Source organism: Hemicordylus capensis, chromosome 3 (assembly GCF_027244095.1).
Source record: "Hemicordylus capensis ecotype Gifberg chromosome 3, rHemCap1.1.pri, whole genome shotgun sequence".
Classification (NCBI taxonomy): domain Eukaryota; kingdom Metazoa; phylum Chordata; class Lepidosauria; order Squamata; family Cordylidae; genus Hemicordylus; species Hemicordylus capensis.
Window position 1 is genome coordinate 261,436,669 of NC_069659.1, and position 16,663 is coordinate 261,453,331.

Genomic DNA, 16,663 nt, shown 5'->3' on the forward strand with positions numbered 1-16,663 from the left:
ATTGTTAATTAATAATTTGTGCCATTGCCTGTGTTGTTGCTAGCCGCCTGAGTTCTGTTTCTTTTTGTTCAGACTGAGGATTTAGTTTATATTATTGTTGCAATTGATTCATTGGATTCTGATTGTTAATTTGTTCCCCTTTGTGTGGCCCTGCTCCTAGCTTCCCCCCTTTCCTCCCATCCAGAAACCCACTCCCCCCACCGCCACCTCCACTCCTGCCCTGCCCCCTCCCACCCAGATTGCTCCCCAATCCTCGCTGGTGCTGCTGCCTGTTGAGTCCTGCCTTCTTTAGGATTTTAGTTGTGTGAGCATCTTTGGTTCTGGTTTTGTTGTGTGTGTGTGTGTCCCACTCCCTTCCTCCCTGTTGGTTGTTGTTGGTTCCTCCCCCCCACCCCCACCCCCCGAGACTTTCTGCCCAGTTTGGTTCAAGGTTTTCTTTTTTTGACTTTGCATATTGGTTGGTTGTTTTGATTCATTGTTTGATCCCAGATTGTTTTGTTCCCTCCGAAACACACCCTCTGGTTTCTCCTCTTGGGACTGCTGCTGCTGCTGTCCTCCACCCACACCTGAATCCCCCCTCCCTGCTGCTACATCACAGCTCCCCAGCCCGTGCTGCTCCTCCCGTGCTGCTCCTCCTCCTCCTCTCTCTCTCTCTCTCTCTCTCTCCCTCTCCCTCTCCTCCATCCCTTCACACTTCTTCCTCCCACAGCTGCAGCCACACAGTAGCCTACCACCTCTGACCTCACCTGGAGGTCCCTGCCATTGGTTTTTTCCCCCTTTTCTGAATGTTTTTCAGTTCATTTGTCTCTGCTTGGGGGTGAGTTGAGTGGCACAAATAGTGTTGTCCCCTCACTTCTGCCCCTCCATCGTTGACCTACCCTGGCTGCCTGTGCCTCGTGCGGCCGCCCTGTCTGTGTCTCAGCCCAGGGGTGGCTGGCTGGCGGCGGTGCATCCATGACCAGCAGTGTGCGGTAGGAGCAGGACGGGAAGAAGAGGTGTTAGTGCATGCACAATTGTGCACCTTTTGTTGCCCCCTTTCCCTCCCTAGTTGGTGGTTTTAAATAGGGACACCCCTATTTTGAAATGCATTTGGGTGTGGGGAGGAGGGAGGGACCCTTGGAGATGTACAGTTGTAACTTGTGTCTTGCTCGATGAAGAAATTGCTGCTGTGTGTTGCGTTGCATTGCATGCGTCTTGCAGTTGGTTTTTTGACAGGTGCCATTCCAGAGTGTTTCCTTGCCTCTTGGGCGGAGTGGGTAGGCTCTGATGCTGCGCCATGCTGCCAATCCAGAGTGTTTCCTTGCCTCTTGGGCAGAGTGGGTGGGCTGACTCTGATGCTGCTCCATGCCGCCAATGCCATTCCAGAGTGTTTCCTTGCCTCTTGGGCAGAGAGTGTGGGTTGGTTCTATCTGTGAAAGTGCACTTGGTTTCTGAAAGTGCAATTTTTGGGTTTTGGGAAATTGTAACTTCCTAAATAGGTGCATTGCAAAGTTGATGCTCACAGCATTACCTGAAAACTGCCCCCTAACTACACACACTGTGTTCACTAAAGAAGGGTTTCCTTTGATTTGCAGGTTCCCAGCTTTGACTGCGTCCCTCCCCCCTGGTAGGTGCTGTGCCCTCCCCCCATCCATTCTCCCCATAATAATAAAAAGACTTGCCCCCCACCCCACAACTACTCAACCCAACTGCCCATGCCACCCACCCCAGGGGTCCACCCTTTCCCCAATTAAAAAAAAAAGCCCCATATCTCCCCAATTGGCTTAACACCCCAATTTAAAAAGTTTACCCTCCCCCTCAATTCAATTGGCTCCCCCACCCCATATCAAAAAGTCTTCCTTTCCCCCCAATTGGCTTTTTCAAAACAAATTTCCCCCCTGCTGCCTCCTAATCAATTGGCTATTTTTTTTTTTTGCCCCTTCCAACCCCCTCCAAATTATTTTTTTGCCCCTTTCTGGCCTTCTTCTTAAAGTCTCCCTCCTTTAGATAAAAACTAACATGTCTGACCAACGCAAGCGCCGTGTTCTGGCCAGGCCTCGCATTAGATTGGAAGACAGAGGGAGAGGCCAGGTGCGGGGTCGGGGTGTGCCTGCAGCGACTGTGGCGCAGAGAGGAGTGAGAGGACACGGGGAGCCTGAGGATACCCCGGTCCTCCCCATTGGACAATTCTTCACGCCAGCTCCGGCTTTGGTCCGCAGGCTTGATTACCCCCCTGCCTGCTGCCGGCAATCGCGGCAGGGGCATAGGCACTGGTAGGGCTGTGGAGGGTCCCTCCTCAGCGGCACCAGGTGCTGCTGGGGTACCGCCAGTGGTTGTGGTGGAGGAGACTGTGGAGGTGGAAGAGCAGGTAGAGAGCGGTGAGGACCGTGCAGCCAGGTTCTCCCTCCCTCTGGGGCCCCTTCCCCCTATCCTTTCGCCGCTCAGTGGGGCCCCCCCTCATGAAGCCCGCCACTCTGGGGAAAGGTCTGCCGAGGTGGTGGAGGAGAGGCCTGCCTCTCCTCTGCCAGTGGAGCCGGGCCCTTCCTCTCATGTGGAGGGCGGAAGGGGCGGGTTGGGTGGCAGTGGTGGGCAGGCAGCGGCGGCCCCAACCCCAGGACTGCAGCCACCCAGCGATAAACGGCCTAGGACAGCGCCCAGGGCGCAGGAGGCCAAGGTCAGTGGTGTGTGGGTGCATTTTGAGGTCCCTGAAAATGACCCACTCCATGCCTGCTGTGTCCACTGCAGGATGTGGGTCAGCCGTGGCAAAGATCCTGGGCACCTGGGTACGACGCCCATGTAGAGGCACATTGACCGTCACCACCCAGGTCTCCGTGGACAGGCTGACAGCGCTAGTGCACCTTGTGCATCTGCCACTAGGGCGGACAGGGGCAGTGTGCCTGCGCCAGCCAAAAGGCAGGCTGCACTGCCAGTCCAGCGGTGGACACAGTTGTTGGGCAGCCAGCATACTGTTCGTGTGGACCATCATCACCTCACCCGCCTCATAGGGAAGATGATTTCCACCGATGACCAGCTGTTTCAGGTGGTCGAGAACTCCGGCTTCCGCCAGATACTCCAGTACCTGGTGCCCGAATATTAGGGGTGTGCAATTCGGGATTTCGGGCGATTCGGCTCGGACCCGAACCGAATCACCCCTGTTCTGTTTTGTGCCCGAATCTGGGTCACCCGAATCACCCTTGATTCAGTTCGGATTCGAATTTAATCCGAATCCAAATCTGAATCGATTCGGGGGGGTAAAAAGGGGCCCTGGGGCAAAATTTTGGGGTGGGGTGGTAGTGCCCAATGGGTAGAGTCTACCACCCCAATTTCAGGGGGATTGGGCAAAATACTGATTTTTGGTGAATTTTTAAAGTTTTAGTGACTTTGGGGCAGTTTGGGGGCATAGCATGGGATCTGGGCAAAAGTAGTGGGGTGGGGTGGTAGTGCCTAATGGGTGCAGGCTACCACCCCAATTTCAGGGGGATTGAGCAAAGGGCTGATTTTTGGTAAATTTCTGAAAATTTCATGTCTTTGGGGCAGATTGGGGCAGAAAGTGGGGCCTGGGGCAGAATAGTGGGGTGGGGTGGTAGTGCCTAATTGGTGGAGGCTAACACCCCAATTTCAGGGGGTTTGGACAAAGGGCTGATTTTTTGAGAATTTTTGAAGTTTTAGTAACTTTGGGGCAGTTTGGGGGCAGAAAGTGGATCTGCCCCAAAATAGTGGGGTGGGGTGGTAGTGCCTAATGGGTGGAGGCTAACACCCCAATTTCAGGGGGATTGGGCAGAGGGCTGATTTTTTGAGAATTTTTGAAGTTTGGGTGTCTTTGGAGCAGATTGGGGGCAGAAAGTGGATCTGCCCCAAAGGAGTGGGGTGGGCTGGTAGATGGTGCCTAATGGGTGGAGGCTACCACCCATCCCCAATTTAAGAGTGATTGGGCAGAGGGGTGAATTATGGTGAATTTATTTGTATGAGGTTTGTCTTCATAAGGTGAAGTGTGCTAAATTGATTACTTCCTCATATTATTCATAGTAAAGGAAAGTGTGAAAAAGTGAAAGTCAGGTCATGAGAGTTGTTTAATTGAAAAATATCGCATTTGCTATGATAGAATGAGAATTCACACCTCAGCAGTTTTTTCTGAGGTGTGAATTCTCATTCTATCATAGCAAATGAGCTATTTTTCAATTAAACAACTCTCATGACCCCACTTTCACTTTTTCACACTTTCCTTTACTATGAATAATATGAGGAAGTAATCAATTTAGCACACTTCACCTTATGAAGACAAACCTCATAAAAATAAATTCACCATAATTCACCCCTCTGCCCAATCACTCTTAAATTGGGGATGGGTGGTAGCCTCCACCCATTAGGCACTATCTACCAGCCCACCCCACTCCTTTGGGGCAGATCCACTTTCTGCCCCCAATCTGCCCCAAAGACACCCAAACTTCAAATATTCCCAAAAAATCAGCCCTCTGCCCAATCCCCCTGAAATTGGGGTGGTAGCCTCAACCCATTAGGCACTACCACCCCACCCCACTATTTTGGGGCAGATCCACTTTCTGCCCCCAAACTGCCCCAAAGTCACTAAAACTTCAAAAATTCTCAAAAAATCAGCCCTTTGTCCAAACCCCCTGAAATTGGGGTGGTAGCCTGCACCCATTAGGCACTACCACCCCACCCCACTACTTTTGCCCAGATCCCATGCTATGCCCCCAAACTGCCCCAAAGTCACTAAAACTTTAAAAAATCGCCAAAAATCAACCGTGAACCGAATCACCCGAATTTTTCATGCCCGAAATTCGGGTGATTTGGCTCGTGCCCGAAAAATATTGGGGGACATCGGGGGTGATTTGGTTCAGCCCCGAATCACCCAAAATTGTTCGTTTCGGGCACAGATCATTCTGTGCCCGAAATTTTTTGCACATCCCTACCGAATATGTCATCCCCTCAAGGACCACGTTCAGCCGGAACGTGATCCCCTCTCTGTACCGCAAATGCAGGGAGCTCGTGTCGGCCGGGCTGCGTGCGGCTCCGGCGGCCACCAGTGTGCATTTCACGACTGACCTCTGGACCAGTGTCAGTGGGATGCACACTGCTTTCCTGGCCCTCACTGCCCACTGGTGGGGACCAGAGAGTGAGGGGACCTCCTTGGGCGATGCTTCCGGGTCCGGCACAGCTCCCGCTGCACTACGGCACAGGTGGGCCGTTCTGCACGTGGAGACGATGGACACGAGGCACACCAGGGAGAAGGTGGTGGCCGTACTCGACCGCCTGATAGAGGAGTGGATTGGCGGGTGTCCACACCTCTCTAGGGGATTCATTGTCACAGACAATGGATCCAACATTACCGCCACTGTCAAGACAGTCATGGGCTGTGTGAACATACGGTGTATGGCACACACGCTCCATCTGACTGTCAGGGATGCCCTCGGCCTTGAGGAGCTGAAGGCATCCCAGGAGAAGGGCTGCCCCCTCCAAGGTGCTGTTGCTGCCATGGCCACGCTTGTTGAGAAGTCTCGCAAGCTGGCCGCCCACTTCCACCGCAGCGAGAAGTCCAGGAGACAAGCAGGATGACCTTGGGCTTCCTCGCCATCTCATCCCTACAGATGTTGAGATGCGGTGGAACTCCACCTTCCTCCTGTTCCAGCACCTGTTGGAGCAGGAGAGAGCCCTTGTCGCCCTGGCGAGGGATGAGTCCTTGGATGTCTGGGACCTCTCGAACACAGAGTGGAAGCAGATGTCAGAAGCGGTGTCGGCAGTCGAGCCCTTCCAGTTTGCCATGAAGGGCTTGTGTGGCAACACCACTCCCTTGAGCCAGGCGCTGCCCACAGCTATGGGTCTGGATAAGCTGATGGGTGAACTCCAGATTTCTCTGACCACACCAGAGGGTCATGCTCTGGCTGGGAGGCTGAAGTCTGGGGTTGACAGGTGGCTCGTTCGTGAGCTGGGAGACAGGGAGGAGTATGTCCTCACTTGTCTCTGTCACCCAGCCATCAAGGGCAATGCGGTTAGTGCCGGCGCATTGCCCGGGTGGAGGGACCTCCTGGTACAGAAGGTCAGGGAGGAGGAGGCCGCTAGGGCCCGCAGAGACCAGGAGGTTGGTAGTGGTGCGGGGTCAGCCCCCGCCACCCAACCTGCACCCAGCAGCAGCATGGGCGGCCAGCCGGCGTCAGCTTCCCCTTCCCCTCCCTCTTCCCAGTCCAGCAGCGTGGCATCCCAGGCAGTGCCATCGCAGCAGCCATTTGCTCCAGCCGCGAAATCCGCCCATTGGTTTCAGCGGGTCTGCTATGGCGCCTTGCCTGGTGTGCAGGAGGCTCGACCTGCCAGGCCCCCCTCCAGTGCTGAGCAATGCGTTGCGCAGTACTTGGAGGAGCCTGTGGAGGGAGACGGCGTGGACTGCGCACAGTTCTGGGCGACCCGCCGCCAAGTCTGGCCGGACCTGGCGGTGGTTGCTGTGCGCCTCCTCTCCTGCCCCCCAACCAGTGTCCAGAGCGAGTGGGTGTTTTCACGTGCCGGGGACATGGTGACACCCTCTCTCTCCCGCTTGGACGCTGGGCTGGTGGAGCAGCTGGTCTTCCTTAAGGTTAACCTCCCCCTGCTGGGCTACCCCAAGCTGGAGTTTGAGGTGGGTGAGTGATTACCGTGGGTTGCCCCATGGTTGGTCACCTGCCTGGCTCAACCTCTGTGCTCATCCCTCCCCTCCCCCCTTCCACCTCTAGCTGAGCTGCCGTGACAGATGCTGAGCCGTGCCAGCCAGTCGCAGCGTGTAGTGCCCACACACAGATGCAGTAGTAGTTGTAGTGCTGCGACTGGCCAGATGTTTACAATGCCCACGCCCACCCAATGCTGACCAGCAGCAAAAGCCCTTATCTCTCCACCTGTCAGCATTTGGGGACCTGGCGCGGGCACGGCACACACACCCAAAGTAGCACAGCCCTAATAGTACCAGACTTTCAGCGGCAGTGGCGGGTATACGTTCTCCAGTGTAAATATGTAAATAAACATGTAAATAATTTTTCAATGAAAACCCATATTAAAATCAACCCTCAAAATTTTGGGGAAAAAAATGGTAGCAAAGGAATAACAACAATGTGACTGATGATGAATGAATGAATTTTCTTGAAAATGTTGCCAAAAAGAATGTAATATCTTTTTAATTATGCGAATGAATTATATCATCTTATGTTCTTGATTGTGGTCACACTGTTGATGTTGGCTGATGGCAAAAAAACCAGAAACCATCAGAATAGCAATGAACTGGCTGCCAACACAACATATTGATTGATGAATATGCAGGGGAGGGAATTGGCTCTGTGTGTGTCTGTGTGTGTGTGGTGCAGGCTCTGTCTCTATCTGTTGTGTGTCTGTCTGCAGTGCCTGTGTGAATGGATGCCGCCTAGCACTGTCTGTGTGTGTGGATGCTTGCTGTGTAGTTTGTGCTGTCTTTTGTCTGTGCTGTGTGTGTAGTCTGTAGTGTCTACATGTTTTTTTCCTTCCCCCCCTCCAAGACTCACTCCCCCCCATGCCTCCCTCCATCCCTCCCCTCACCCCCCTTCCTCTTCATCACCCTCCATCCTCCCTTCCACACCCACCTTACCTGCCCCCACCCAGGTATGACAATGATGTGAATGTGGTCTCTCTCCCACCGAAGCAGCACACACATGATCACGTGTGTGCATAATATTAATATGTGGCTGACCAACTCTGAGCCAGACCCTCCTCCCCCTTCAATCCCCTCTGCTACTACATCCCTCTCCCCCTCCCTCCCCCCTCCTAGCTAGCAACACACACACACACACACACACACACACACACACACACACACACACACCCCACCTGGTGGCAAACACATGCACTCACACTGGTGCCACCATTGTGCCTTGGGCCTCTCTGTGTCCAAGAGCAAATATGTGGTGGACCAGAGAACCATTTCTTTCCCCAAGTAAGGCAAAAGGCATGCACTCACTGCACACACGAAGAAAAGATGAAGACAAGAGACAACTACTAGTAGTACAGAACCAGCAGCAGGTGAGTGTTGCTTGTGTTGTGTTGCTTGCCAATGCCATTGCCCATGCTCAATGCTCTGAGTCTGCTGTAACTAACTATCATCCTCACACGCAGCTCAGCTCAGCTGCACTGATTGCACTGCACTCTGTAGACAGCTGGTGGTAGAAGTCCTGAATTTTAACTTTCATATCTGTGCTAGAATTGCCTTGCCTCCTCCTGCCTGTAATTGTGCCCTCTCCCCTTGCAGTTGCGTCATCACGGGTTGGCGTGCGTACGTGCGTGCACCGTCTACTTAGCTCTCCTCTTGTTGGCTTGGCTTGCTAGGCACTGGCTGGCAGCAGCTGTTGGCTGTGTGCTATGCTCAGGCTGTGGTGCGTGTGACTGGCAATGTTGGCGTAGCAACACTGGTTGTGGTGGTGGTAGTAGTAGTAGTAGTTGTTGTTGCTGGCTGGGCTGGCCTGTGCTGACTCTGCACGCTTGGTCTGGTTTGGATCGCTCCCTCTGGCCTGCCTGGACGCAGATGTACGTGCATCATCCATGGGGAGGAGGAGCAGCAGAAGAGCAGGTTGGCTGGCTTCTGTCTGTCTGTGGTGGCCTCAGAGGCAGACACGGAGTGAGGCGGTGGCTTCTTTGGGCATCACATCACCCATCATGCAGAGCAGCAGGTCTGCTGCTCTGCTCTGCCTCCTGCTTCTTCTCTGTGTGTGTGCTGCTGTGCTGCTCCACTGCTGCTGCTGGCAGGCAGCGGCAGCAGTGGCCTTTTTGTTAGATCAGAGAGTTGGTGTTGTCTCTCTGAGTGTCATCTTAGTTGCTTGGGTAGGTGGTAGGTAGGTATTAAGGTGGACTGACTGGGTGTTATGTGTAGGGCGCCCAGAGAGGGGGCAAAGAAGCTGGGGTGGCAATTGATGGGTGCCCCTAGCATTGTTGGTGGGTTTCTTGAAGAGAGAGAAAAAATCCCATTGGCTAGAATGGGGATTTTGGGCAGCCCCGTACCCACCTCTGTGGGGCAGCAGCACCCCCAAAGTGGGTCCAGGGCCATGGCAAAAATGGCCTCAGTCCCTCCCGGCAATCCCCGGATAGATAGGAGTGATGGTTTTTAAAATTAGGATTTCCTAAGGCATTAAATAACTGTCTCTCTCAGAGCTATGCTGGTTTTACCTTTCACCCACTGACACACATTCTATTCTTACAATTAGATATTATTTAATGCCTTAGAAAATCTTAATAAAAAAAACCATCACTCCTATCTCTCCGGGGATAGCCGGGAGGGACTGAGGCCATTTTTGCCATGGCCCCAGACCCACTTTGGGGGTGCGGCCACCCCACAGAGGCGGGTCCGGGGCTGCCCCAAATCCCCATTCTAGCCAATGGGAAATTTTTTATTTTCAAAAATTCACCAATAATGCTAGGAGCAACCAATTGCCTTGGGATTCTTGGGGTGGGGGACACCCATGGGTGCCTACCATCCACCCCAGCTTTTTGCCTCTAAGTGCTCTAGATAGGGAGTTATGGGCAAAATTTGAAATTTTTTAAAAAATTTCTAAAAAATCAGAGGAAGGTCCAATCGACTTGAGGTTTGGGTGGTAGGTGGAACACAAGGTCAGCTTTAATGCCAGAGATCCTAACTGGTCCAAACCAGTTCAGTTCAGATCCGAACCAAACCAGGGGGTTAGGGTTAACTTCAGCGAGCGGGCGGCGGGAGAACTCCCTGCCGTCCGCTCTGTTCCCCGGCTCGGCTTCAAATGGCTTCTAGGAAGTCTTTTGCAGCCGAGCCGGGGAAGGGGACGGGGTCGGCAGGAGAGCTCTCCTGCTGACCGCCTGTGGATGGGATGGGAAGGGAAGGGGTGGCAGGGGTCTTGGGTCTCCTCAGGGGGCGGCCGCCAGCCGAGACGGGGGGATTGAAGAGCCGGGTGGTAGGGACTGGGAGCTACCCTGCCACCCAATTTGAAACAGGAGGAGGAAGCTGAGCCGCACGGCGCCGGAGGAGGGGGAATGAAGCGGGCGGCGGGCAGGTATGCCGCCCGCTTACTTGAATAAATAAGTCAGAATTCTTGAGGGGGTGAGTAAAGCCCCCCCTATTCTTTTTGGAACCCCCCACCCGAACCAAAACCACCCCGTGTCCGGACCGGTCTGGAGGCCTTTAGAATGGCCTCCGAACCGGTCCGTGCACATGACTACACATAACACCCTTAACCCAGTAATTCTGACAACCCTAAGCATTCTAACAATTCTTATGGGCGGCTGAGGCGGCCTAAACCAAACACAGCTCCAAAAGATCATAGGTTTCTCATCAATCTCCCACCTTGGCTGAATAACAATTGTTCTTACCCTCACCCCAAATCTTGCCATCTTAAACCAACTAACCTATATCATCATGACCCTAACAATATTTCTTTTATTAATCTCCACTCAATCAAAAACAACTAAAAACATAACAACCTGAGCAATTTCACCCCTCACACCAGCCATTATTACACCATTATCACACCATTATTATCAGCCATTATCACACCAGCCATAACCCTCTTATCATTAGGTGGACTTTCACCATTAACAGGATTCATACCAAAAATGACTAATCCTACAAGAACTTGTAACCCAACAAATAACATCAGTCGCAACCATTGCAGCAATCATATCACTACTAAGCTTTCTTATCATACATTTCCACCCTCACTACATCACCTAATCCATCCCACTCCTTTCTAAATGATGGTTTAAACTGCTCACCCCATTAACAACAATAATCACATTTACACTATCAACACTAGCCCTGCCTCTAGCCTTCACCATAATCTAGAAACCTAACCCCTAAACCAAGGGCCTTCAAAGCCCTAAATGAGAGTGAAACCCTCGTAGTTTCTGCAAGATTTGTAGAACTCTACTCCACATCTTTTGACTGCAACTCAAACACTTTAATTAAGCTAAAACCTCCCTAGATAGGCAGGCCTTTATCCTGCAAACAATTAATTAACAGCTAATTACCCTATCCAGCAGGCTTCTATCTACCTTCTCCCATTAAAAAAAATATGGGAGAAACCCCAGCATCCTCAAAATGCTTCTTCAAATTTGCAATTTGACGTGGAACTCACCTTAAGGCCTGGTAAGAGTAGACTCGCTCTACGTCTGCAGGACTACAGCCTGCCGCTTATGCTCAGCCATCTTACCTGTGATCCTAACTCGTTGATTTTTCTCAACAAACCATAAAGACATTGGCACCCTTTACTTAATCTTTGTGCCTGGACAGGCATGGTAGGAACAGCCCTTAGTCTCTTAATTCGCACTGAACTAAGTCAACCTGGTATATTCATCGGAGATGACCAAATTTACAATGTAATTGTCATCGCCCATGCATTTGTAATAATTTTCTTGATAGTTATACTCATCATAATTGGGGGCTTCGGAAACTGATTAGTCCCACTAATAATTGGTGCCCTAGACATAGCATTTCCTCGCATAAACAACATAAGCTTCTGGCTTCCACTTCCCTCCCTTCTACTATTACTAGCCTCCTCCGGAGTAGAGGGAGGTTCAGAAACTGGGTGAACAGTGTATCCCCCCTCTAGCTGGGAACCTGGCCCATGCAGGAGCATCCATAGACCTAACAATCCTTTCCCTCCATCTAGCAGGCGTATCATCAATTCTCAGGGCAAATAATTTTATTACCACCTGCATTAATATAAAACCCCCTACTATGTTCCAATACCAAACACTCCTATTCATTTGATCCATTTTAATCACAGCCATACTCCTCCTTTTATCCCTGCCCATCCCTGCTGCAGGATTTACAATACTATTAACAGACAGAAATTTAAATACATCATCCTTTGACCCCGCTGGAAGTGGGGGGGCGGGACCCTGTACTGTACCAACACCTATTCTGATTTTTTGGTCACCCAGAAGTATATATCTTCATTCTCCCGGGATTTGGAATAATCTCCCACATCGTCACATACTATGCAGGTAAAAAAGAATCATTTGGCTATATAGGGCTAGTATGAACTATAATATCAATTGGCTTCCTGGGGTTTATTGTATGAGCCCACCACATATTTATAGTGGGCATAGACGTAGACACCCATGCTTACTTTACATCGGCCACAATAATTACCGCAATCCCGACTAGTGTAAAAGTATTCAGCTGATTGGCAACCCTTAACGGCGGGGTAATCAAACGAGACGCCGCCATGCTCTGAGCCCTTGGATTTATCTTCCTGTTTACAGTTGGGGCCTAACGGGAATTGTACTAGCCAACTCTTCTCTAGCTATTGTTCTTCATGATACTTATTATGTAGTAGCTCATTTCCACTACCTCTTATCTATGGGCGCTGTATTTGCAATCATGGGGGGATTTATCCACTGATTCCCATTATTTTTTGGTTATACACTAAGTCAAACCTGAATAAAAATTCACTTGGTAGTAATATTTATTGGTGTAAACATAACATTTTCCCCACAACACTTTTTAGGCCTTGCCGGGATACCACAATGATACTCAGATTACCCTGATGCATACACAATTTGAAACATAATCTCGTCAATTAGCTCCATAATCTCACTAGTCGCCTTTATTACAATAATATTTATTTTTTGAGAGGCTTTTGCCTCAAAACAAGAAGTATTAGCACTAGAACTAACAACTACAAACCTAGAATGACTAAATGGAAATCCCCCACCATACCACACCTATGAAGAGCCAACCTTCCCACAACAAAACATCTTCTCCCTGAGCCATAAAAACCACCCACACTACACAAGATAGGGTGGAATCGAACCACCTTCTACTGGTTTCAAGCCAGCAATGCAACCACTATGCTTCTCTCTTTATTATGCCCTAGTAAATCAATTATATAGCTTTATCAGAGCTAAATAATAGGCTAAACTCCTATGAGCCTAATATGGCATATCCCTCTCAACTAGGATTTCAAGACGCCGCCTCCCCAATTATAGAAGAGCTTCTTCACTTCCACAACCATGCCCTGATCATTGTTTTTCTAATCAGAGGCATAACTAGGGAAAATAGCGCCTAGGGCAAGCACTGAAATTGCACCCCTGTCCAAACAGGAATGATGGGACTTGTAGTCAACAATATCTGGAAATCCCTGTTAAAAGGAACATTGTACCATCTAGACATGGTTGCTGATCAAAACCTGAAAACATGAGCCATCTCTGTAAATGACTTAGAACAACAGTCAGGAGTTATGCGAGGATTCCAAGTGTCATTTTCTCTGTCTCATCTCATTCTTTTTTTAAAAAAACATGACCTTGTCCTAGAGGATCACCTGCCCAAATAGTCACTAGCAAAATAGGGGAAGAAGGTGGTGGTGTTGGGGGTCTATAAACCAGTGAATGATTCCTGCCAGCCTTTGTCTTATGATGACTGTTGGCTCATGATGGGGTATATGTGCATTCAACACACTAGCGTTTACTTTGACACCAAGAGGGAGGAGGATACATTAGTTTGCCACACTAGACAGAGAAATTTGCAACAGGAGCAGACAGCCAAGTTCTGCCAGGGCCAAAACCAGCCCCTGCCAGACTAAGAAATCATTGTAATTTGCCCCTTCCTGTCACAAGCAGCGTGCTGTTCTTTTATTATTGACTGTAACTCTCAGATATCCCAGTCATGGATGGAAAATTCAGGGTCAATTTACAAGAGACACATTTTCTACATGGAAGTTTCTTCTGTGTAGGTGTTGTGCAGAAACCCATGTGTTGTGACCGCCAGGGGCATAGCAAGGTTGGAATGGGCCAAGATGAGATTTTAAAATGGGCACCCAGCCCCTCAAAGTCCAGGGCCTCCACACACCCAAGGCCCCCAAGGATTTAAGTCTGATATTTCAAAATAAGTATGCTGCCTGGAAATACATTTCACTGAATACACACATGCGCACTTCACAGTATATAGTGATATACATTGAGTACTATATATTTGTGCTACTTTTAATGCCTAGAACACACTAGCAACGCTAATTATTAAAATGGCCCCCTCGCTGCAGATTAGCAAAGGAGACTTTCAACCATGCAGGGTGAGCCTGTGTTTGTTTTCTCAGAATTCTGAACAAATTCAGTAAAGTTTGATTCCAGGAGGTTTTTCACACAAGGCTTTTAAAGCCCTTTAACACACATCTCCTCTGGAATGGAGGTGCTGCATTCACATGTTGGCCAGATTTACCCTGAAGTCCCTGCAAGTTATTGGAGAGCAGTTCACACACAAGAAAAATAAAATAAAATAAAAACACAACACATGCTTCACAGTTCTCACTCAGACCTTCTGGGTTGCAAAACAACTTGAACATAAGTGCATTTATGAATGAATGAACGAACGAATAAATAAATAAATAAATAAATAAATAAATATTTGTTCCAGAAGTGTTTGTAATTTTCTGACATGAAACAAGCCACTTATAGGCCTTTCTAGATAGTTTTTGTTTTTAAAGCCAGCACATTTTCCAGTCTGTTTTAAATTAAATATTCAGAGACTTCTCAATCTCGCCCCACCCCCCATATCAAAGCCCTATGGCAAGCAGATCCTTATATTGGGTGGGGGGGGGTAACCACAAAAAAGGAATTCACAGCCTACCTGGCAAAGGCTGTACTGGATGGTCTGGGCAGAGGGTCTGCTGCAGGGAACTCTGCCAGCCTCCTTCGTGGCTTCATGACTCCCTTGGGGCCTGCCGAGTTCAGGCTTCAGGGAGACCTACTCGGAGGCCTCTCTGGAAGTCCCGCCCACCCGCCAATCAGCTAAGAGGCGGGGAGAGAAGAGCTCTGCAGTTTGCAGGCTGCTCCGATCCTAGGCCAGAGCTGGAGGCAAGTGGCTGAGGGGCCCTGGGGCTGGGCAGGTAGGCAATGGGGTGGGGGTGGCAGGAACTGGCGTGGTGCCCCCACCTCAGTGGCGCCTAGGGCACGTGCCCTGCCTGCCCCTCCAGTTCCGCCTATGTTTCTAATCAGTGCACTAGTTCTTTATATTATCTCCCTAATAATAACCACACTCTCACACACAGGTGTCATAGATGTCCAAGAAGTAGAAATAATTTGAACCATCCTCCTGGCAATCATTCTTATCTTAATTGCCCTCCCCTCACTACGAATTCTCTACATAATAGATGAAGTTGACAACCCACATTTCACAATTAAAGCACTAGGGCATCAATGATTCTGAAGCTACGAATACACAGACTACGAAGACCTCTTATTTGATTCCTATATGGTACCAACAAATGAACTCCCCAATGGCTTTTTCTGCCTGCTAGAAGTAGACCACCGAATAGTAGTACCCATAGATTCTCCAATTCGAATTCTTGTTTCAGCAGAAGATGTCCTCCACTCCTGAGCAGTCCCCACCCTAGGTATTAAAACAGATGCCATCCCCGGCCAATCAAACCAAACAACATTCATTACATCACACCCAGGACTATTCTATGGCCAATGCTCTAAGTTCTGCGGTTCGAACCACAGCTTTATACCAATTTTAGTAGAATCAACACTATTAAAACACTTTGAAAACTGATCTACCTCAATACTTACCTCATCACCTAGAAGCTTGTTGAGCACTCAGCCCTTTAATCTGAGAAAGGGAAATAAATATCCCCTTAGTGATATGCCCCAACAAATTCTTGACCCTTGGCTTTCAATTTTTCTATTATCTTGACTAACCCTTCTTTTTATCTTTAAACCAAAGACCCTTCAATTAACCTACCAAAATCCCCTGGGAAAAGTATATGAACAAACCCAAGAAACACATAACTGAACCTGACTATGACCTTAGCCCTATTCGACCAATTCTTATCCCCAAAAGTACTTGGCATTCCCCTATTATTACCAGCTATAATACTCCCAACACTCCTAATTCCCACAGCCCAAAACCACCTCACCAAAAATTAATTAATATCCCTCTGTCTGTCTCTAACAAAACCCTTTATTAAACAATTAATATTACCAGTCAATAAATCAGGCCATATATGAACCTCATTATTACTAGAACTAATACTTTATCTAGTGACACTAAACACATTAGGACTTCTCCCCTACACCTTTACTCCAGCAACACAACTATCAATAAATATAGGACTCGCCATACCACTTTGACTTTCTACAGTACTACTAGGCATACAAAACCAACCAACAACCTCCTTAGCCCACTTTCTACCAGAGGGGACCCCAACCCCACTTATTCCAATTCTCATTATTATTGAGACAGTCAGCTTATGTATCCGCTCACTTGCCCTCGGAGTACGACTAACTGCCAACTTAACAGCAGGCCACCTGCTAATTCAACTAATCTCACTCACCGACTCTACTCTTATTTCTTTAATGAGCCTGGCCACAATTCCTGCCCTTATTGTTTTCCTACTACTTACAGTCCTAGAGATCGCAGTTGCCATTATTCAAGCCTACATCTTTACCCTCCTCCTCAGCCTCTATCTACAAGAAAATGTCTAATGACCCACCAATCCCATGCATTCCATATAGTTGTCCCTAGCCCCTGACCCCTCACCGGTGCAACAGCAGCCCTACTTATAACATCCAACTTAGTAATCTGATTCCACTTTAACAATAAAACCCTAATATATTTAAGTCTCATTATCTTACTTTTAACCATATACCAGTGATGATGAGATATCATTCAAGAGGGCACCTACCAGGGCCACCACACAACCTGAGTCCAAAAGGGCCT

General features: G+C 49.2%; 2 pseudogenes; both read left to right on the plus strand.

Annotated features, from left to right (window-relative positions):
- The first annotated feature begins 11,179 nt into the window (after positions 1 to 11,179).
- On the plus strand, positions 11,180 to 12,748 carry LOC128350581 (cytochrome c oxidase subunit 1-like; annotated as a pseudogene).
- Positions 12,749 to 12,884: 136 nt separating this feature from the next.
- On the plus strand, positions 12,885 to 15,637 carry LOC128350582 (cytochrome c oxidase subunit 2-like; annotated as a pseudogene).
- Positions 15,638 to 16,663: the final 1,026 nt, after the last annotated feature.